The 22,566-nt window shown below is 45.5% G+C and overlaps 1 protein-coding gene across 3 annotated transcripts in view; it reads left to right on the top strand.

Annotated features, from left to right (window-relative positions):
* The first annotated feature begins 10,891 nt into the window (after positions 1–10,891).
* The window catches only part of ralgps1 (Ral GEF with PH domain and SH3 binding motif 1), a 714,125-nt gene continuing 702,450 nt past the window's right edge, over positions 10,892–22,566 (top strand). For all 3 annotated transcript variants that reach the window (XM_078426449.1, XM_078426450.1, XM_078426448.1), the window contains exon 1: positions 10,892–11,181. The gene's annotated coding sequence lies outside the window, so the exon portion shown is untranslated. The remainder of the gene's footprint in view (positions 11,182–22,566) is intronic.

Below are 22,566 nucleotides of genomic sequence, written 5' to 3'. Positions count from 1 at the left end.
ATTTCATCGAGGTGCCAAGTAATTGAGTAACAAAGTTACATCCTTCCAGCTGCAAAAATGACCCATTTATTCCAATGCTTCTCTGAGGGCCCAAAGTAAGATTGAGGAACAGCACCTCATCTGGTAACATTGCAGCATGTTCAACAATTTAAGGTGTCACTTCTCTGATATTGGAACTGCCTGGTTCTGCTGGAGAGTAATCAGGATGTAATATTAACTGTTTATATCTCTCCGCAGATACCATTCTACTAAATGTTTGGTTTCCGTTTCAGCTACAGTATAGTATCATTGTGGATCAAAGCTTTTCATGTCTGTGTTTTCCTCTCTAACTGTCTGTATCAACTCCTTTTTGATGTGAGACTTGTTAATTCAGTTAACCTTCCCTGTCCCTTCCACTTATATCCCTTACTCTGGCTTCACTTTTTTTTGCCACTTCTTGTCTTGCGGCCTTCAGCAGTCTGACAGATTTACATTTCTATTGCACCTTGCACGTCCCAAAAGGTTTTCAAGTCAGTGAGGTAATTGTGATCAAAAGTCTCTGTTACCAAATAGATTATTGTCATCCAGAATGGAAACAGGCCCTTCATCCCACCAAGTTCTCTCTCCCTCTCAACCACCCACGAAACATTTATCTACTGTGATGGTGCAGCAGTAGAGTTGCTGCCTTACAGCGTCACAGAGACCCAGATTCAATCCTGACTATGGGTGCTCTGTGCAGAGTTTGTACGTTCTCCCTGTGACCTGCGTGGGTTTTCTCCGGGTGCTCCTATTTCCCCCTTCGTTCCAAAGACGTACAAGTTTGTAGGCTAATTGACTTCGGTAAAGATTGTAAATTGTCCCTAGTGTGTGCAGGATAGTGTTAGTGTACAGGGTGATCGCTGGTCGGCGCGGACTTAGTGGGCCGAAGGGCCTGTTTCTGTGCTGTATCTCTAAATTAAAATAAACGGTTTGTATTTTATTCTCACATTCTTATCAACTTCCCCCAGATTCTACCACTCATATATACACACCAGGGACAGTTTACAGTAGTCCATTAACCTTCCAACGCTTTAGGATGTGCGAAGAGACCGGGGCATTCGAGGGAAATCCACACAGTCAAAGGGGAGAAAGTGCAAACTCCACACACACACAGAGCACCGGAGGTCAGAATTGAACCCATTGCACAAACCAACCTCCCTTCCATTGACCCCATTTATACCTTGCGCTGCCTCGGCAAGGCCAGCAGCATCATCAAGGACGAGTCGCACCCTGGCCACTCCCTCTCCTCCCCTCTCCCATCAGGCAAAAGGTACAGAAGTGTGAAAACACGCACCTCCAGATTCAGGGACAGGTTCTTCCCAGCTGTTATCAGGCATCTGAATCATCCTACCACAACCAGAACTACTATCTACCTCATTGGAGACCCTGGGACTATCTATGATTGGACTTTACTGAATTTTATCTTGCACTAAACGTTATTCAAGTTATTCCCCTTATCATGTATCTGTACATTGTGGAGGGCTCAATTGTAATCATGTATTGTCTTTCTGCTGACTGGTTGGCACGCAACAAAAGCTTTTCACTGTACCTCAGTACATGTGACAATAAACTCAACTAGAAACTGAAATAAAAGCATTAAAAGGCTGCAAATTCTCGACAGGTCTGAAACATCGATGCAAAATATGGTTCAGGTTTTGGAGCAATGACCTTTAATCTGAAAAAAAAAAAACCTACTGTGTTTTCACATAACGCACGACTTCAGATTCAGAGACAGTTGCTTCCCAGCTGTTATCAGGCAACTGAATACCACAAGAGAGTCGTGCTGAATTACTATCCACCTCATTGGAGACCCTCGGACTATCTATGATCGGACTTTGCCTTGCACTAAAGGTTATTCCCTAATCGTGTATCTACACTATAAATGGATTGATTGTAATTATGTATTGTCTTTCCACTGACTGGTTAGCACGCAACAAAAGCTTTTCACTGTACCTTGGCACAGGTGACGATAAACTAAACTGAACGTGGGTCACTGGAGCTGTGAGGCAGTGGCCTTGTGCCTGAAGGAGATGCAGGAGTTTGAGTGGGCAGTATTGCACAGTAAGCTCACACACACACTGATGGGACCATGATGGATCATCTGCTACACTGCTATTAGCCATGGCCAGTTCATTGAGGTAACGTATGATGAAAGAATGTATCGACTGGGCTTATATTCACTGGAATTTAGAAGGCTGAGAGGGGATCTTATAGGAACATATATCATTCTTAAGGGATTGGACAGGCTAGATGCACGAAAAATGACCCCGAAGTCGGGAGAGTCCACAATCATGGGTCACAGTTTAAGAATAAGGGGTAGGCCATTTAGGACAGAGATGAGGAAAAACTTTTTCACCCAGAGAGTCGTGAATCTGTGGAATTCTTTGCCACAGAGGGCAGTGGAGGCCAATTCACTGGATGTTTTCAAGAGAGAGTTAGATATAGCTCTTCGGGCTAACAGAATCAAGGGATATGGAGAGAAAGCAGGAACAGGGACCTGATTTTGGATGATCAGCCATGATCATATTGAATGGAGGTGCTGGCTTTAAAGGCCAAATTACCTACTCCTGCACCAATTTTCTATGTTTCCCAGCTCCCCTTCAATGTAATGCCTTCCGGGAGAACATGCAGCGACTTGACTCAATGTCTCACTGTAAACCCGTCATATCTGACAGTGCAGCACTGCCCGAGGCCATCACATGAGGATTTAGCAAAAGAAAAACCACCAGAATAATTTGGGTCGGCTTAGTTTAGTTTAATGACCCAGCATGGAAACGGGCCCTTCGGCCCACCGAATCCACGCCAGTCATCATCACCCATTAACACTAGTTCATGGGGTTTTGGGGTTTTGGGGTTGTGTAATTTGAATGCATATTTAATGCTTTTATTGTTGGGCTGTGTTTTGGGGGTTTTTGGGGTTGTGTAATTTGAATGCCTATTTAATGCTTTTATTGTTGGACTGTGTTTTGGGGTTTTTTTGGGGTTGTGTAATTTTAATGCTTATTTAATGCTTTTATTGTTGGACTGTGGGTGACTGAATTTCGTCCAATATTGGATGACAAATAAAGCTATCTTGAATCTTGAATCTTGAATCTTCTATACTATCCCACTTTCCCATCCTCTCCCCACGCACCGAGAACATTTTGCAGAGTTCCAATGAACTTACAAACCCGCACGTCCTTCTGGGATGTGGGAGGAAACTGGAGCTCCCGGAGGAAACCCACGCGGTCGCAGAGGGAACGTGCAAACTTCACGCAGGATCGAACCTGGGTCTCTGGCGCTGTAAGGCAGCAATTCTACCACTGTGCCGCCCGAAATGCTGCCCGACCTGTTGTCACCTATCCATGTTCTCCCGAGATGCTGCCCGACCTGTTGAGTTACTCCAGCACTGTGTGTCATTTTTGAAAATCAAGAACATGAATGTGCACAAGATCCCAGCATCGGCAGTTCCTTGTGTCTCAGTTAATGCATTGTCCAATTGTTCAGAAATCTCCATAGTTGAACACCAATCTCCATAGTTGAACACCACGCTATTCAGGTGCTGGTTCATGGACTGCCTTTGACGTACCTGGGCTTGGGGTCCAGGCTGCCTTTTACACTTCAGGACTCTGGTAACACACTCCCTTCAACACGACAGGCCTTGGTTTCTCAGCTTCCTTTAACAATCCAAGACCCATTTACCACTCTCCCTTTAAACTTAGGAAATCACTAATTGCTGTAGTAACTCAGCGGTTCTGGCAGCATCTCTAAAGAGCATGAATAGGTGACATAGAAACATATGAAAATAGGTGCAGGAGTAGGCCATTTAGCCCTTCCCCATATCCCTTGATTCCCCATATCCCTTAATCTCAGTCCTAAATGACCTACCCCTTATTCTTAAACTGTGACCCCTCGTTCTGGACTCCCCCAACATCGGGAACATTTTTCCTGCATCTAGCCTGTCCAATCCTTCAAGAATTTTGTATGTTTCTATAAGATCCCCTCTCATCCTTCTAAATTCCAGTGAATACAAGCCCAGTCGACCCATTCTTTAATCATATGTCAGTCCCGCCATCCCGGGAATTAACCTGGTGAACCTACGCTGCACTCCCTCAATAGCAATAATGTCCTTCCTCAAATTAGGAGACCAAAATCCCCTGTGCAATAAACCAGGTTTGATAAGGGAACTCGAGGTAAAGGAACCATTAGGAGGTAGTGACCATAATATGATAAGTTATAATTATAGTCCTAGGGTACTCAAGTTATATGATAAGAGAGAGCTAGATAGAGCTCTTAAGCATAGCGGAGTCAGGGGGTATGGGGAGAAGGCAGGAACAGGGTACTGATTGAGAATGATCAGCCATGATCACATTGAATGGCGGTGCTGGCTCGAAGGGCCGAATGGCCTCCTCCTGCACCTATTGTCTATAATCTGCAATTTGAGAGGGAGATGGTAAAATCAGAAGTGTCACTATTGCAGTTGAACAAAGGGGACCATGGAGGCAGGAGGGAGGAGCTGGCCAAAGTTGACTGGAAAGGGACTCTAGCAGGGATGACGGTGGAACAGCAATCGCAGGAATTTCTGGGAATAATCCAGAAGGTGCAGGATCATTTCATTCCAAAGAGGAGGAACGATTCTAAAGGGAGTAAGAGGCGACCGTGGCTGACAAGGGTAGTCAAGGACAGTATAAAATGAAAAGAGAAGACGTATAACATAGCAAAGATGAGCAGGAAGCCAGAGGATTGGGAAACATTTAAAGATCAACAGAAAGTAACTAAAGGGCAATACGGGGAGAAAAGATGAAGTACGAAGGTAAGCTAGCCAAGAATATAAAGGAGGACAGTAAAAGCTTATTTAGGTATGTGAAAAGGAAAAGATTAGTTAAGACAAATGTGGGTCCCTTGAAGACAGAAACAGGTGAATTTATTATGGGGAACAAGGAAATGGCAGACGAGTTAAACAGGTACTTTGGTTCTGTCTTCACCAAGGAAGACACAAACAATCTCCCAGATGTACTAGGGGACAGAGGACCTAGGGTGGCGGAGGAACTGAAGGAAATTCACATTAGTCAGGAAATGTTGTTGGATAGACTGGTGGGACTGAAGGCTGATAAATCCCCAGGGCCTGATGGTCTGCATCACAGGGTACTCAAGGAGGTGGCTCTAGAAATCATGGACGCATTGGTGAACATTTTCCAATGTTCTATAGATTCTGGATCAGTTCCTGTGGATTGGAGGGATAGCTAATGTTATTCCACGTTTTAAGAAAGGACGGAAAGAGAAAGCAGGGAATTCCAGACCAGTTAGCCTGACATCAGTGGTGGGGAAGATGCTGGAATCAATTAAAGAAGTAATAGCAGTAACAGGATCAGTCAAAGTCAGCATGTATTTATGAAGGGGAAATCTTGCTTGACTAATCTTCTGGAATTTTTTGAGGATGTAACAAATAAAATGGTTAATGGAGAGCCAGTGGATATGGTGTATCTGGACTTTCAGAAAGCCTTTGATAAGGTCCCACACAGGAGATTGGTGGGCAAAATTAGAGCACATGGTATTGGGGGTAGGGCATTGACATGGATAGAAAATTGGTTGGCAGACAGGAAACAGAGTAGGGATTAACGGGTCCCTTTCAGAATGGCAGGCAGTGACTAGTGGGGTGCCTCAAGTCTCGGTGCTGGGACCGCAGCTATTCACAATATATATTTTAATGATTTAGATGAAGGAGTTAAAAGTAACATCAGCAAATTTGCAGATGACACAAAGCTGGGTGGCAGTGTGAACTGTGAAGAGGATGCTATGAGGATGCTGGGTGACTTGGACAGGTTGGGTGAGTGGGCAGATGCGTGGCAGATGCAGTATAATGTGGTTAAATGTGAGGTTATCCACTTTGGTGGCAAGAACAAGGCAGCAGATTATTATCTGAACCATTTCCTGACTAATGTGGATTCCCTTCAGTTCCTCCCTCCCACTAGATCCTCGGTCCCCTAGTATTTCTGGGAGATTCATTCTGTTTTCCTTAGTGAAGACAGAATCAAAGTACTCGTTTAACTGTTCGGCCATTTCCTTGTTTTCCATTATAAATTCACCTGTCTCTGATTGTAAGGGACTCACATTTGTTTTCACTAATCTTTTCCTTTTTACACATCTAACTATGCTTTTAGAGTCACTTTTTATATTCCCCGCAAGCTTTCTTTCATGCTCTTTATTCCCCCTCTTAATTAACCCCTTTGTCCTCCTCTGTTGAGTTCTAAATTTCCCCGAGTTCTCCGGTTTGCTGCTTCCTCTGGACAATTTATGTGCCTTATTTTTTCGCCAGACAGGGATGAACAATTTCTAAAGTTCATCCATACGGTCTTTAAATCTTTGCCATTGCATCTCCACCGTCAAACCTTTAAGTATAATTTGCCAGTCTATCCTAGCCAATTCCCGTCTCATACCTTCAAAATCTCCTTTATTTAAGTTCATGACCCTCGTCTCTGAATTAACCGTGTCACTCTCCATCCTAATGCAGAATTCCACCATATTGTGGTCACTGTTGCCCTAGGGGCTTTGCACAACAAGATCGCTAACTAATCCTTCCTCATTACACAATACCCAGTCTAGGATGGCCAATCCACTAGTCGGTTCTTCTACATATTGGTTTAAAAAACCATCCCGTTTACATTCCAGGAAATCCTCCTCCTCAGCGCTGCTACCTTTTGGTTGGCCCAATCTATATGTAGATTAAAGTCACCCATGATAACGGCTGTATCTTTGCTACACGCAACCCTAATTTCCCGCTTGATGCTATCCCCAACCTCCCTACTGCTGTTTGGTGGTCTGTACACAACTCCAACAAGCGTTTTCTGCCCGTGGCTATTTCACAGTTCTGCCCATACCGATTCTACAGCATCCAAGCTAATGTCTCTCCTTGCCATTGCATTAAACTCCTCTTTAACCAGCAATGCCACCCCACCTCCTCTTCATTTCTGTCTATCCTTCCTGAATATCGAATACCCCTGCATGTTTAGCTCCCAGCCTTGGTCACCCTGGAGCCATGTCTCCGTAATTCCAACTATATCATATCCCTTATCTACTAACTGCACATTCAATTCATCCACCTTATTACGAATGCTCCTCGCATTAAGGCACAAAGCTTCCTGGTTTGTTTTTCTTATCTCCCTTCTACCTTTTGCTTCTGTCCTCCTTTTATGTCCCTCTGTCTCCTTGCATTGGTTCCCATCCCCCTGCCCTGTTAGGTTAAACGTGGCCTTTCCTACCCTCTCTTTCCCGTTAACTTCACTCATTCACTTCCATGTTGTTGACTCCAACCCCACTGTTTAGTTTAAACCCACCCGTGTAGCACTAGCAAACTTGCCTGCCAGAATATCAGTCCCCCTCCAATTAAGGTGCAACCCGTCCCTTTTGTACAGGTCACTCCTGCCCCAGAAGAGATCCCAGTGATCTAGAAATCTAAATCCCTGCCCCTCAGCCACACATTCAGATCCCCTATCTCCCTGTTCCTGCCCTCACTAGCACGAGGTACTGGAAGCAACCCAGAGATAACCACCCTAGATGTCCTGCTTTTCAGCCTCCTACCCAGTTCTCTATACTCATGTTGTGAAACCCCCTTCCTCTTCTTATCCATGTCATTTGTGCCCACGTGCACAACTACTTGTGGCTGTTCACCTTCCTTCACAAGGATGTTCTTAAGTCGGTCTGAGACATCTTGGACCCTGGCACCAGGGAGGCAACACACCATCCTCGAGTCACGCCTGTCGCCACAGAATCTCCTGTCCACACCTCTGACAATGGAGTCGCTCACCACTATGGCTCTGCCCGACGTCAGTCTCGCCGGTCGAGCCTCAGCGCCATATTATATTTTAAAAGTTATTCAAATTTTAAAGTTTAAATCTATCTCCTAGGGAGGGAGGGGGGGGGGGGGAGGGGGTTTGATATTTGGCAGATGGTCAAATAAAGGCTGGAGATGAAAAGACAAAAAAATATGACCATATGGTAAAAGAGGTGTGAATTGTGAAGCCAGAGGAAAGAATTTGGTCAAAATGGGGGCGAGGGAGAAGAGGACTAATGGGTGCAACATGGGTCCAGGACGACTGGAGTTCTTCCTATCCAAGTGGAATTGCTGAAAATTGATCTACAATACTAGTATCTGGAGTGAAAACTGCACCACCCCTGGGTCAGAGGCATAAAGGCAGCTGCTTTGAACCGGGATATAGCCAAGTATTTATTTTATATCCGGCACAGCAAACGGAAAAGAACTTATTAACCACAAAACTCTGAGAACTCGAACAGTGTACATAAGGTCATAGGTAATAGGAGCAGAATTAGGCCATTCGGCCCATCAAGACTACTCCGCCGTTCAATCATGGCTGATCTATCTTTTCCTCTCAGCACCATTCTCCTGCCTTCTTCCCGTAACCCCTGCCACCCGTACTAATCAAGAATCTATCTATCTCTGCCTTAAAAATATCCATTGACTTGGCCCCCACAGCCTTCTGTAGCAAAGAAATGCATTGTAGAAACAAGGAACTGCCGATGTCGGTTTAAACAAAGTGCTGGAGTAACTCAATGGGTCAGGCAACATCTCTGGAGAACATGGAGAGGTGATGTTTCACAGAGTGCTGGAGTAACTCAACGGGTCTCTGGAGAACATGGAGAGGTGACGTTTCGGGTCTGGATTCTTCACTGTTTTCGTATAAATATGTTGTTCAATTTCAGCAGGTACCTGTGCGCTGTGCAGCCTCCAAATGCCTCAATGTCTTAATGCTCTCCGCAAACATGTCCATTTTTCTTTCTGATGTAAAATGTAATGAAAGGGTGCAGAGGAGGTTTATCAGAATGATGCCTGGATTAGCGGGCATGGGCTGCAAGGGAGAAGTTGGACAGACTGGGATTGCTTTCTCGGGAAGGCCAGAGTAAGGAAGAAGACCTGATAGAAGAAAATAAAACCATGAGGCATAAATAGGGTAGACTGTCAGAAGCTTTTCTCCCAGGATGGAAATTTCAAATACTAGAGGGTGTAGCTTTAAGATTAGAGGGGTAAAATTCAAAGGAGTTGTGTGCGGCAAGTTCTTTTACTCAGAGGGTGGTGGGTGCCTGGATCGCGCTACTAGGGGTGGTGGTGGAGGCAGATACGATAGTGGCTTTTAAGGGACCTTTAGATAGTTACATGGATGTGCAGGAAATGGAGGAAATATGGATCATGTGCAGGCAGATAAGAGATGGTCTTGATAAGAGTTGAGCAATGTGTAAGAAGGAACTGCAGATGCTGGTTTAAACCGAAGATAGACACAAAGCGTATTAAGTTAAGAGAGGCATTGATAGATTAGACAGTCAGAAGCTTTTTCCCCCAGGGTGGAAATAGCAAATACCACAGGGCATAGCTTTAAGGGGGTTTAAAGGAGATGTGTGGGGCTGTTCTTTTACACAGAGGGTGGGGAGTGCCTGGAACACGATGCCAGGGGAGATGGTGGAGGCAGACACGATTGTGGCATTTAAGAGGCCCTAGGACAGGCACGCGGATATGCAGGGAATGGCGGGATATGGATCACGTGCAGTTAGGTGAGATTAGCTTAACCTGGCACTATGTTCTGACCAGTAATTAACTTTCGAAGGTATTTATTCACAAAATGCTGGAGTAACTCAACATCCCAGGAGAGAAGGAATGGGTGACGTTTCGGGTCGAGACCCTTCTTCAGTCTGAAGGGTCTCGACCTCGAAACGTCACCCATTCCTTCTCTCCTGAGATGCTGCCTGGCCCGCTGAGTTACTCCAGCATTTTGTGAATAAATACCTTCGATTTGTACCAGCATCTGCAGTTATTTTCTTACAGTAATTAACTTTCAATCAGCATCACTAACACTGATTATCCCACCTCTCTTTTCCAGCTTTCTCTCCCCCCCCCCCCACCCCCACCCCACACAATCAGTCTGTAGAGGGTCGTGACCTGAAACATTGCTTAACCATTCCCTTCCCAGGTGCTGCCTGACCTGCTGAGTTCCTCCAGCACTTTGTGTTTGGATATTGTTGATCTGACGACACAAGGAAATGCAGGTGCTGGTTTACAAAAAAAAAACAAGGTGCTCGGGTGCTGATTATCTGGTATCTGTGGAACCTTACTATGCACCAAAGATAGACACAAAATGCTGGAGTAACACAGCGGGTCAGGCAGCATCTCCGGAGAAAAGAAATAGGTGATGTTTCGGGTCAAGACCCTTCTTCAGAACGTCGTCTATTCCTTTACTCCAGAGATGCTGCCTGACCCGCTGAGTTACTACAGCATTTTGTGTCTATCTTTGGTGTAAACTAGCATCTGCAGTTCCTTCTTACACAATTTACTGTGCACTGGTTGCCTGCTGTTTTATTCTAAATGACCACAGTCTACAAACAGCTCAAAGGTCATCAAACTGCCTTGGGACGTGATGTGGAAAGACACTATATAAATGCAGATGCTGGAAACGGTTATACACCAAAGATGGACATAAAGTGCTGGAGTAACTCAGCGGGACAGGCACCCACCCGTTCCTTCTCTCCAGAGATGCTGCCTGTCCCTGTGAGTTACTCCAGCATTGTGTGTCCATCTTCACTATATAAATGCAAAAGGGTCTCGACCCGAAACGTCACCCATTCCTTCTCTCCTGAGATGCTACCTGACCTGCTGTACCTTCGATTTATACCAGCATCTGCAGTTATTTTCTTATATAAATGCAAACATTTCTTGAGTGGGAACTACAAGTCCCAGCGTGCACCCGAGGTCGTTCAGGCGAAATCCTTGCAGTAATTGGGGAAGGTACTCGCCAAACAGCAGTCGGGGTGGAGGCTGTTCCAGATGCTGATTGGAACGAGCGCCTGTCCTTCAGCATGTACCTGCACTTCCTGTTGTCAATGGTTGGGGAGCTGTTGCAGTGGGTGGCAAGTGGCTTGTTGAAGATTCCCAGCCCCTTTGCCTTTGCCTCCTTGTGCAATGTAGTGGAGATGCATTGGCAACTCCAGCAGAGAACAAAGCTTGTGGGAGGCGTTGGAGCAGATTATTGCAGAGCCCCCTAATTCTGCAGGGGGAATCCGCTTACCCGGGCCACGAATGCAATAAGCCATTATTTGATTCAGTGGGAGATGGAAGGAAGGTGGCAGGAGACGGAATACCCAGTGGGATGACAGAATGCAGCAGCGTCAGTAGAAGGAGGGGTGAGTACTTATGTACATGTTGGTCCGGCGTGCGGGCAAGGCAAGGCAAGGCAAGGGGGGAGAGGGTGAGACTGGATATTATTGTGCAGTGTGAGCTGAATATTGTGCCAGTGTGGGGGAATGTAGCGATTGTGTGCGAGATGCCAATTTGTTGATCAGTATGACACCCTTGCATTTAACATGGGCGTCTCTGCTCAGCAGCAAGTGAAACCCTGGAACACATTGTATCTTGTCTGACCGTGTGATACTTCTTTGCCGGTGGCTGTAATGTTTCTATTTGCTGGTGGCTTTATGTGTGTGTGTGTGTGTGTGATTTTATTTTTTTATTTTGACCACGGCGTTGCAGTGTGGGCTAACACACACACACACACACACAATGCACGGTGCTCACATCGAACCAGGAACTAGTCTAGGCTGTTGAAATCAACGTCCCACCTTTATTCGGGGGGAAGGGGGGGCTGTGCATTTGGCATTTTGCCTCACACACCAACCAGGTCCCTCGGCATTTGGTCTTATTTTATCGCGGGTTTGGATAAGGAGGGGAGGAGGAGGAGGGAGGGTTTACAAAGCTGCCGGGTCCACAGAAATTCCAGGACGTTTTGTTGTAGTGAGATGATTGAAACAGGGGAGGAAACAACACAACACAACACAACACAACACGCCCTCGTTGCAGGGTGTTTCGCCAGTGCAATGTTCAAATGCAGTGTCCTTTTTTTTATTTTAAAGAAGAGATCTTTAAACGACCCGAGGTATTTATTTCACAAAATGCTGGAGTAACTCAGCAGGTCAGGCAGCATCTCAGGAGAGAAGGAATGGGTGACGTTTAACCCATTCCTTCTCTCCTGAGATGCTGCCGGACCTGCTGAGTTACTCCAGCATTTTGTGAAATAAATACCTTCGATTTGTACCAGCATCTGCAGTTATTGTCTTCTACTCTTTAAATGATCCGTCTGGTGCAGGTGCAGGTGCAGGAAGGTTGTTGGGACTGGTCTCCGGAGAGGTATCTGTATGAATCTCACGCCTGACCCCCAGACAGTGTTGAGATGCCACTTGTACCGCCCAGTATATGCGAGCTCGCTGCGTGCAAGACCATTCCAGTGTGAAATCAATCGCCTCCCAGCCAGCCAGCCAGCCAGCAGACCAGGGCGCATTGTCATTCATCATCTGTGTCCTCTAACTGAATGGGAAGTCCAGCAACTGACTGCTCATCCCTACAAGTTTAACCCCTGCGGCCAAGAAACGATTGCTGATTCTTTATTTTATTTTTTTTTAAATGAGTATTGCGCACAGTCGCATTTTCAATGGACAATACACACATTTCCTAAAACGAGAAGCCCTTTCACACAGGTGTTTATTTCACAAAATGCTGGAGTAACTCAGCAGGTCAGGCAGCATCTCGGGAGAATCTGTGAATCTGTGGAATTCTCTGCCTCAGAGGGCAGTGGAGGCCAATTCTCTGAATGCACTCAAGAGAGAGCTGGATAGAGCTCTTAAGGATAGCGGAGTCAGGGGGTATGGGGAGAAGGCAGGAACGGGGTACTGATTGAGAATGATCAGCCATGATCACATTGAATGGCGGTGCTGGCTCGAAGGGCCGAAGGGCCTACTCCTGCACCTATTGCCTATTGTCTGGGAGAGAAGGAATGGGTGACGTTTCGGGTCGAGACCCTTCTTCAGTCTGTTCTTCATTTGTACCAGCATCTGCACAGTTATTTTCTTACACTAGCCCTTTCTCACAGATAAGACACAGAGTGCTGGAGTAACTCATCAGCACGTCAGGCAGCATCTCTGCCTGGGGAACATGACTACAGTACGTTTTGAGTGGGGATCCTTCTGCAGACAGAGGTGCCGAGGCAGGCATTGGTGTTGCTAGTTTGATGTGAGATGGATTCACTGGCAATTGTACTGGGTTAGGTTACAGTTTTAGTTTTAAAGACAGCATGGAAACGGGCCCTTCGGCCCAACGCATCCAGGCTGACTTGTTCACACCAGTTCTATGTTGTCCATCTTTCTCATCCACTCCTTACACACCAGGGGGCCAATTAACCCACAAACCCAATTTAACCCATTAACCCATGCACATCTTTGGGATGAAACCGGAACACCCGGAGGAAACCCACGGTCACGGGGAGAACATGCAAACTCCACACAGACAGCAGCCGAGGTCAGGATCGAACCCTGTTTGCAGAGGAGGAGGAGGGTGGGGAGGAATCACACTGAAGGCCGCTCACAGTTGTCGTTCCTTTGCAATTAGGTAATCATAGTTCCTTTGGATTATCGTAGGTGTGTTATGGAGGTAAATTGATTGAAGCAGCGACTTTTAATTTTGCGTTTTTAAATTTTATTTGAAATGTTATGTCAAATGGTGAACACCCAAGGTCAGGATTGAACCTGGGCTGATGGAGCAGTTGTAATAACTGTTTAAAATCTTTACGTTATTAGGCCGCATGTTGAAATAAAGCTGTTCTGAAACATTAGGAGGTTCTGGCATATAAAGTTATTAATTAAATGCAATTGGACTTTCACATTTAAATATATTTGATATCTTTGCCACAGATGGCGGTGGAGGCCAAGTCATTGGGTATTTTTGAAGCAGAGATTAACAGGTTCTTGACTGCAATTTAAGGCAGAGATAGATAGATTCTTGATTAGTGTGGGTGTTAGAGGTTATGGGGAGAAGGCAGGAGAATGGGGCTAGGAGGGAGAGATAGATCAGCCATATTTGAATGGCGGAGTAGACTTGATGGGCTGAATGGCCTAATTCTGCTCCAAACACTTTTGATCTTATGATCTTACAAGGACTCTAAATGAGAATGGCACTTTATCTTGCATGGTCAGTACTATTGACAGCACTGCTGATAGGAAACATCTTGTCAATACATAATAAAACACGGCAGGTGCTGGAAATCTGAAATGAAACACAGCATGCTGAAACAGATTAAAGACCATTGATCCGAAACCTTGACCATGTTTGGCATTGATGTTTCAGACCGGTCAAGAATTTGCAACATTTTATTTTTACTTTTGTTTCAGTTTCTAGTTTTGTTTAGTTTATTGTCAGGGGCACCAAAGTTCAACGAGAAGCTTTTGTTGAGTGCTCACTACTCTGTGGAAAGGCAATCCATGACTACAAATTGGGTCATCCACAGTACAGATGCATGATTTTGTTTAGTTTTTGTTTATTTGTTTGTTTTGCTTTGACATCCAGTTTCGGAGATGTGCACACAGCAGCTGGCCAACAGTCGTTTGTCTATTCCTTTATTTTTACCCATTTGATTCATATTTATTTTGTATTATTTTTGGTTCGTTAGTTTTTTGCACCATGTTGTGGCAGGGGAATCTTTTTATCTCTTTCCTCGATGGGGAAATACTTTTTACAACTCCTCCCCCTTCTGTCGTGGGGTAGACTGAGACTGACCCCCCCCACCCCTCCTCCACCCCTTTGTCCCCCCACCCCTCCTTCCCCCCCCACCCCTCCTTCCCCCCCTGCCCTCCCAACACTCCTCCACCCCCCCACCCCTCCTTCTTCCCCCCCAACACTCCTCCACCCCCCACCCCTCCTCCCCCCCAGCCCCCCTCCCCCCCCAGCCCCCCCCCCCACCCCCCCAACCCTCCTCCACCCCCCCCTCAATCTTTGCACATCCCCAAAGCCTTACTGCTCGTCCCTATATTTTCATGTTTCATGTCTTTTGTGTTTTTTATGACTGTTGGCAAATTAATTTCCCTCCTGGGATAAATAAAGTTTTATCGTATCTTATCGTAAAGGGAATAACATGAATAACGTTTAGTGCAAGATAAAGTCCGATCAAAGGGAGTCCGAGGGACTCCAGTGAGGTGGATAGTGGTTCGGTTGCCTGATGGCGGCTGGGAAGAAACTGTCTCTGAATCTGGAGGTGTGCGTTTTCACACTTCTGTACCTGCACTTGTCCGCAGTTCCCACACATACAGTTTGTACGTTTGCTTCAGGTGCTCAGTTTTCCTCCCGTATTCCAAAGACATGCGGTCTTGTAGGTTAATGGGCCTCTGTAAATTGTTCCTAATGTGTAGGGGGGGGATGAACAGGTGCGAACAGCATCTATGTTATCCGATCAGGACTTGGTGGTCTGAAGGGCCTGTTTCCGTGCTATATCTTTAAACTAAGATGCATTCTCACCTGCTGAGTGTTTTCAGAATTTCTGTTTCTTTTTATTCCCACATTCAATTCCTATTTCCTTGGGGGTCAAAAGATGTTTGAATTTAGTTTGTTGTCACGTGTACTGAGGTATAGTGAAGATCTTTTATTGCGTGCTATCCCGTCAGCGGGAAGACTGTACATGATTAGAGCCATTTACAGTGTATGTACACCCATTAAGGGGTGTAGGAATAGAGATTTTAAGAATGTGGAGCGATTGTATTATGTGATTGTAGATCTGCTTCTGTGGCTAGCACGCAAATAGTCCGTGACAGGAAATATATAGTCAGAGAGCATGGAAACTGGTCCATTGGCTCAACTCATCCATGCCGACTAAGATGTCCCATCTAAGCTAGTCCCAACTGCATGCTTTCAGCCCATGCCCTTCACTGGAATTTAGAAGGATGAGAGGAGATCTTATAAAAACATATAGAATTATAAAAGGACTGGCCCAGCTAGATGCAGGAAAAATGTTCCCAATGTTGGGGGAGTCCAGAACCAGGGGCCACAGTCCAAGAATAAAGGGGAGGCCATTTAAAACTGGGATGAGAAAAAACCCCATTTCACCCAGAGAGTTGTGAATTTGTGGAATTCTCTACCACAGAAGGCATTGGAGGCCAATTCACTGGATGAATTTAAAAGAGAGTTAGATAGAGCTCTACGGGCTAGCGGAATCGAGGGATATGGGGAGAAGGCAGGCTCAGGTTACTGATTGTAGATGATCAGCCATGATCACAATGAATGGCGGTGCTGGCTCAAAGGGCCAAATGGCCTCCTCCTGCACCTATTTTCTATGTTTCTATGTAAATGTTGTTATAGTACCTGACTCGACTATTTTATCTGGCAGCACATTGCATCAAATATATTCACCACCCTCTGTGAAAATTATCCCCTCAGGTTCCTATTAAATCTTTCACCTCTCACCTTAAACCTATTACCTTTAGTTCTTCATTCTTCTATCATGGAAAAAATACTTTAGAGATACAGCATGGAAACAGGCCCTTTGGCCCATTGAGTCCGTGCTGACCAGCAATCACCCCATACACTTGAATTATCCTACACACGAGGGACAATTTACCGAAGCCAATTGGCCTATATAAACCTGTATGTCTGTGGAGTGTGAGAGGAAACTGGAGAACCCAGAGAAAACCCATGTACGGTCACAGGGAGAACTTACAAATTCTTAGTTTAGAGATACAGCGCGGAAACAGGCCCCTCGGCTCATCGAGTCTGCACCGACCAGTGATCCCCACACATTAACACTATCCTACACACACAAGGGACAATTTACACTTGTACCAAGCCAATTAACCTACAAGCCTGTACACACAGCATCCCTAGTCAGGATTGAACCCAGGTCTCTGATGCTGCAAGGCAGCAGCTCACTCTGTGTTTAGACAATAGACAATAGACAATAGGTGCAGGAGTAGGCCATTCAGCCCTTCGAGCCAGCACCGCCATTCAATGCGATCATGGCTGATCACTATCAATCAGTACCCCGTTCCTGCCTTCTCCCCATACCCCCTCACTCCGCTATCCTTAAGAGCTCTATCCAGCTCTCTCTTGAAAGCATCCAACGAACTGGCCTCCACTGCCTTCTGAGGCAGAGAATTCCACACCTTCACCACCCTCTGACTGAAAAAGTTCTTCCTCATCTCCGTTCTAAATGGCCTACCCCTTATTCTCAAACTGTGGCCCCTTGTTCTGGACTCCCCCAACATTGGGAACATGTTATCTGCCTCTAATGTGTCCAATCCCCTAATTATCTTATATGTTTCAATAAGATCCCCCCTCATCCTTCTAAATTCCAGTGTATACAAGCCCAATCGCTCCAGCCTTTCAACATACGACAGTCCCGCCATTCCGGGAATTAATCTAGTGAACCTACGCTGCACGCCCTCCATAGCAAGAATATCCTTCCTCAAATTTGGAGACCAAAACTGCACACAGTACTCCAGGTGCGGTCTCACCAGGGCCCGGTACAACTGTAGAAGGACCTCTTTGCTCCTATACTCAACTCCTCTTGTTACGAAGGCCAACATTCCATTGGCTTTCTTCACTGCCTGCTGAACCTGCATGCTTCCTTTCATTGACTGATGCACTAGGACACCCAGATCTCGTTGAACTCCCCCTCCTCCTAACTTGACACCATTCAGATAATAATCTGCCTTTCTATTCTTACTTCCAAAGTGAATAACCTCACACTTATCTACATTAAACTGCATCTGCCATGTATCCGCCCACTCACACAACCTGTCCAGGTCACCCTGCAGCCTTATTGCATCTTCCTCACAATTCACACTACCCCCCAACTTAGTATCATCTGCAAATTTGCTAATGGTACTTTTAATCCCTTCGTCTAAGTCATTAATGTATATCGTAAATAGCTGGGGTCCCAGCACCGAACCTTGCGGTACCCCACTGGTCACTGCCTGCCATTCCGAAAGGGACCCATTTATCCCCACTCTTTGCTTTCTGTCTGTTAACCAATTTTCTATCCATGTCAGTACCCTACCCCCAATACCATGTGCCCTAATTTTGCCCACTAATCTCCTATGTGGGACCTTGTCGAAGGCTTTCTGAAAGTCGAGGTACACCACATCCACTGACTCTCCCTTGTCAATTTTCCTAGTTACATCCTCAAAAAATTCCAGTAGATTTGTCAAGCATGATTTCCCCTTCGTAAATCCATGCTGACTCGGAACGATCCCGTTACTGCTATCCAAATGCTCAGCAATTTCGTCTTTTATAATTGACTCCAGCATTTTCCCCACCACTGATGTCAGACTAACTGGTCTATAATTACCCGTTTTCTCTCTCCCTCCTTTCTTAAAAAGTGGGATAACATTTGCTATTCTCCAATCCACAGGAACTGATCCTGAATCTATAGAACATTGAAAAATGATCTCCAATGCTTCCACTATTTCTAGAGCCACCTCCTTAAGTACTCTGGGATGCAGACCATCAGGCCCTGGGGATTTATCAGCCTTCAGTCCCATCAGTCTACCCAAAACCATTTCCTGCCTAATGTGGATTTCCTTCAGTTCCTCCATCACCCTAGGTTCTCCAGCCCCTAGAACATTTGGGAGATTGTGTGTATCTTCCTCAGTGAAGACAGATCCAAAGTAACGGTTTAACTCGTCTGCCATTTCTTTGTTCCCCATAATAAACTCCCCTGCTTCTGTCTTCAAGGGACCCACATTTGCCTTGACTATTTTTTTCCTCTTCACGTACCTAAAAAAACTTTTGCTATCCTCCTTTATATTATTGGCTAGTTTACCCTCGTACCTCATCTTTTCTCCTCGTATTGCCTTTTTAGTTAACTTTTGTTGCTCTTTAAAAGAGTCCCAATCCTCTGTCTTCCCACTCTTCTTTGCTATGTTATACTTCCTCTCCTTAATTTTTATGCTGTCCCTGACTTCCCTTGTCAGCCACAGGTGTCTCTTACTCCCCTTAGAGTCTTTCCACCTCTTTGGAATAAATTGATCCTGCAACCTCTGCATTATTCCCAGGAATACCTGCCATTGCTGTTCTACCGTCTTCCCTGCTAGGGCCTCCTTCCAATCAATTTTGGCCAGCTCCCGCCTCATGCCTCTGTAATCCCCTTTGCTATACTGCAATACCGACACTTCCGATTTTCCCTTCTGCCTTTCCATTTGCAGAGTAAAACTTATCATGTTGTGATCACTGCCTCCTAATGGCTCTTTTACCTCTAGTCCCCTTACCAGATCAGGATCATTACACAACACTAAATCCAGAATTGCCTTCTCCCTGGTAGGCTCCAGTACAAGCTGTTCTAAGAATCCATCTCGAAGGCACTCTACAAACTCTCTTTCCTGGGGTCCATTTCCAACCTGATTTTCCCAGTCTACCTGCATGTTGAAATCTCCCATAACCACCGTAGCATTACATTTTTGACACGCCAATTTTATCTCCTGATTTAACTTGCACCCTAAGTCGAGGCTACTGTTTGGGGGCCTATAGATAACTCCCATTAGGGTCTTTTTACCCTTACAATTTCTCATTTCTATCCATACTGATTCAACATCTCCTGATTCTATGTCACCCCTTGCAAGGGAATGAATATCATTCCTTACATTCCTTTACTACTCCTGATCTTACAAACCTCTATAAGATCACCTCAGCCTTCTGTGCTCCAAGGAATAGCCCGCTCAACCTCTCCCTATAGCTTACGCCCTCGAGTCCTGGGAACATCCTTGTAAATCTTCTCGACAATAGACAATAGGTGCAGGAGTAGGCCATTCAGCCCCTAGAGCCAGCACCGCCATTCAATGTAATCATGGCTGATCATTCTCAATCAGTACCCCGTTCCTGCCTTCTCCCCATACTCCCTGACTACGCTATCCTTAAGAGCTCTATCTAATTAAATTATTAACATATAACATATAACATATAACAACTACAGCATGGAAACAGGCCTGTCCGGCCCTACCAGTCCACGCCGACCATTCTCCCTGACCTAGTCTCATCTACCTGCACTCAGACCATAACCCTCCAATCCCCTCCTATCCATATACCTATCCAATTTACTCTTAAATAATAAAATCGAGCCAGCCTCCACCACTTCCACCGGAAGCCCATTCCATACAGCCACAACCCTCTGAGTAAAGAAGTTCCCCCTCATGTTACCCCTAAACCTTTGTCCCTCAATTCTGAAGCTATGTCCCCTTGTTGGAATCTTCCCCACTCTCGAAGGGAAAAGCCTACCCACGTCAACTCTGTCCGTCCCTCTCAAAATTTAAAAAACCTCTATCAAGTCCCCCCTCAACCTTCTACGCTCCAAAGAATAAAGACCCAACCTGTTCAACCTCTCTCTGTAGCCTAAGTGCTGAAACCCAGGCAACATTCTAGTAAATCTCCTCTGTACCCTCTCCATTTTGTCGACATCCTTCCTATAATTTGGCGACCAGAACTGCACACCATACTCCAGATTCGGCCTCACCAATGCCCTGTACAATTTCAACATTACATCCCAACTTCTATACTCGATGCTCTGATTTATAAAGGCAAGCATACCAAACGCCTTCTTCACCACCCTATCCACATGAGATTCCACCTTCAGGGAACAATGCACAGTTATTCCCAGATCCCTCTGTTCCACTGCATTCCTCAATTCCCTACCATTTACCCTGTACGTCCTATTTTGATTTGTCCTACCAAAATGCAGCACCTCACACTTATCAGCATTAAACTCCATCTGCCATCTTTCAGCCCACCCTTCCAAAAGGCCCAAGTCTCTCTGTAGACTTTGAAAATCTACCTCACTATCAACTACTCCACCTATCTTAGTATCATCTGCATATTTACTAATCCAATTTGCCACACCATCATCCAGATCATTAATGTAAATGACAAACAACAGTGGACCCAACACAGATCCTTGGGGCACTCCACTAGACACTGGCCTCCAACCTGACATACAATTGTCAACCGTTACCCTCTGGTATCTCCCATTCAGCCATTGTTGAATCCATCTTGCAACCTCACTATTAATATCCAACGATTTAACCTTCTTAATCAACCTTCCATGTGGAACCTTGTCAAATGCCTTACTGAAGTCCATATAGACAACATCCACAGCCTTGCCCTTATCAATTTCCCTGGTAACCTCTTCAAAAAATTCAAGAAGATTAGTCAAACATGACCTTCCAGGCATGACTAGCTAATTAAATTATTGACTAGCTAATTAAATTATTGCATCGTATGGGAGGCGCATTCCCAATCTCGTTGTTCCCCTGTACAATGACAATAAAGATATATTGTATTATATTGTATTGTATTGTAGCTCTCTCTTGAAAGCATTCAGAGAACTGGCCTCCACTGCCTTCTGAGGCAGAGAATTCCACAGATTTACAACTCTCTGACTGAAAACGTTTTTCCTCATCTCTGTTCTAAATGGCCTATCCCTTATTCTTAAACTGTGGCCCCTTGTTCTGGACTCCCCCAACATTGGGAACGTGTTTCCTGCCTCTAACGTGTCCAACCCCTTAATAACCTTATATGTTTCTATAAGATCCCCTCTCATCCTTCTAAATTCCAGTGTATATAAGCCTAGTCGCTCCAGTCTTTCAACATACGACAGTCCCACCATTCCGGGAATTAACCTAGTAAACCTGCGCTGCACGCCCTCGATAGCAAGAATATCCTTCGTCAAATTTGGAGACCAAAACTGCGCACAGTACTCCAGGTGCGGTCTCACCAGGGCCCTGTACAACTGTAGAAGGACCTGTATAGGCAGCTGGGATCAAGTGCATCCCTGGAGAAGTTTTGGGAACTAAGGAGTAAACTAAAAAAGGAAATCAGAAGGGCAAAAAGGGGCCAGGAGATAGCTCTGGCAGGTAGCATTAAGGACAATCCCAAAATATTTTATAAATACATAAGGGACAAAAGGGTAACTAGAGAGAGAGTGGGACCTCTCAGGAATCAAAGCGGTCACCCCTGTGTGGAGCCACAGGAGATGGGCAAGGTCCTCAATGAGTATTTCTCCTCTGTATTTATCGAGGAGAAAGACAGAAGGACGGAGAAACTTGGGGCAGTCAATGGAAGTGTTTTGAGAGCAGTCAGGGTTACCGTCGAGGAAGTACTGAAGGTACTGTCGTGTATGAAGGTAGACAAATCTCCACGGCCTGATCAGATATATCCGAGGACATCACGGGAAACTAGAGTGGAAATTGCGGGAGCCCTGGTTGAAATTTACGAGTCGTCCTTAAATACAGGAGAGGTGCCGGAAGACTGGAGGGTGGCAAATGTTGTACCTCTTTTCAAGAAGGGCTGCAGAGAAAATGCTGGGAACTATAGGCCGGTGAGCTTAACATCTGTAGTTGGTAAGTTACTGGAGAGTATTCTGAGGGATAGGTTATACAGGCATTTGGATGGGCAAAGGCTGATTAGGGATAGTCAGTGTGGTTTTGTACGTGGAAGGTCGTGACTCACAAATCTGATTGAATTTTTTGAAGACGTGACCAAAAAGGTCGATGAGGGCAGAGCTGTAGATGTTGTGTACATGGACTTCAGTAAGGCGTTTGACAAGGTTCCGCATGGTAGGCTGCTCTGGAAGGTTAGATCACATGGGATCCAAAGAGAGATAGCTGAATGGATAGCAAATTGGCTCCATGGAAGGAAGCAGAGGGTGATGGTGGAAGGTTGCTTCTCTGACTGGAGGCCTGTGACTAGTGGTGTGCCTCGGGGTTCGG

This window comes from Rhinoraja longicauda, chromosome 31, assembly GCF_053455715.1.
Source record: "Rhinoraja longicauda isolate Sanriku21f chromosome 31, sRhiLon1.1, whole genome shotgun sequence".
In the NCBI taxonomy this organism is placed as follows: Eukaryota; Metazoa; Chordata; class Chondrichthyes; order Rajiformes; family Arhynchobatidae; genus Rhinoraja; species Rhinoraja longicauda.
The sequence above is the reverse complement of the archived record's forward strand: the minus strand, read 5'-3'. Positions and strand labels throughout refer to the sequence as shown.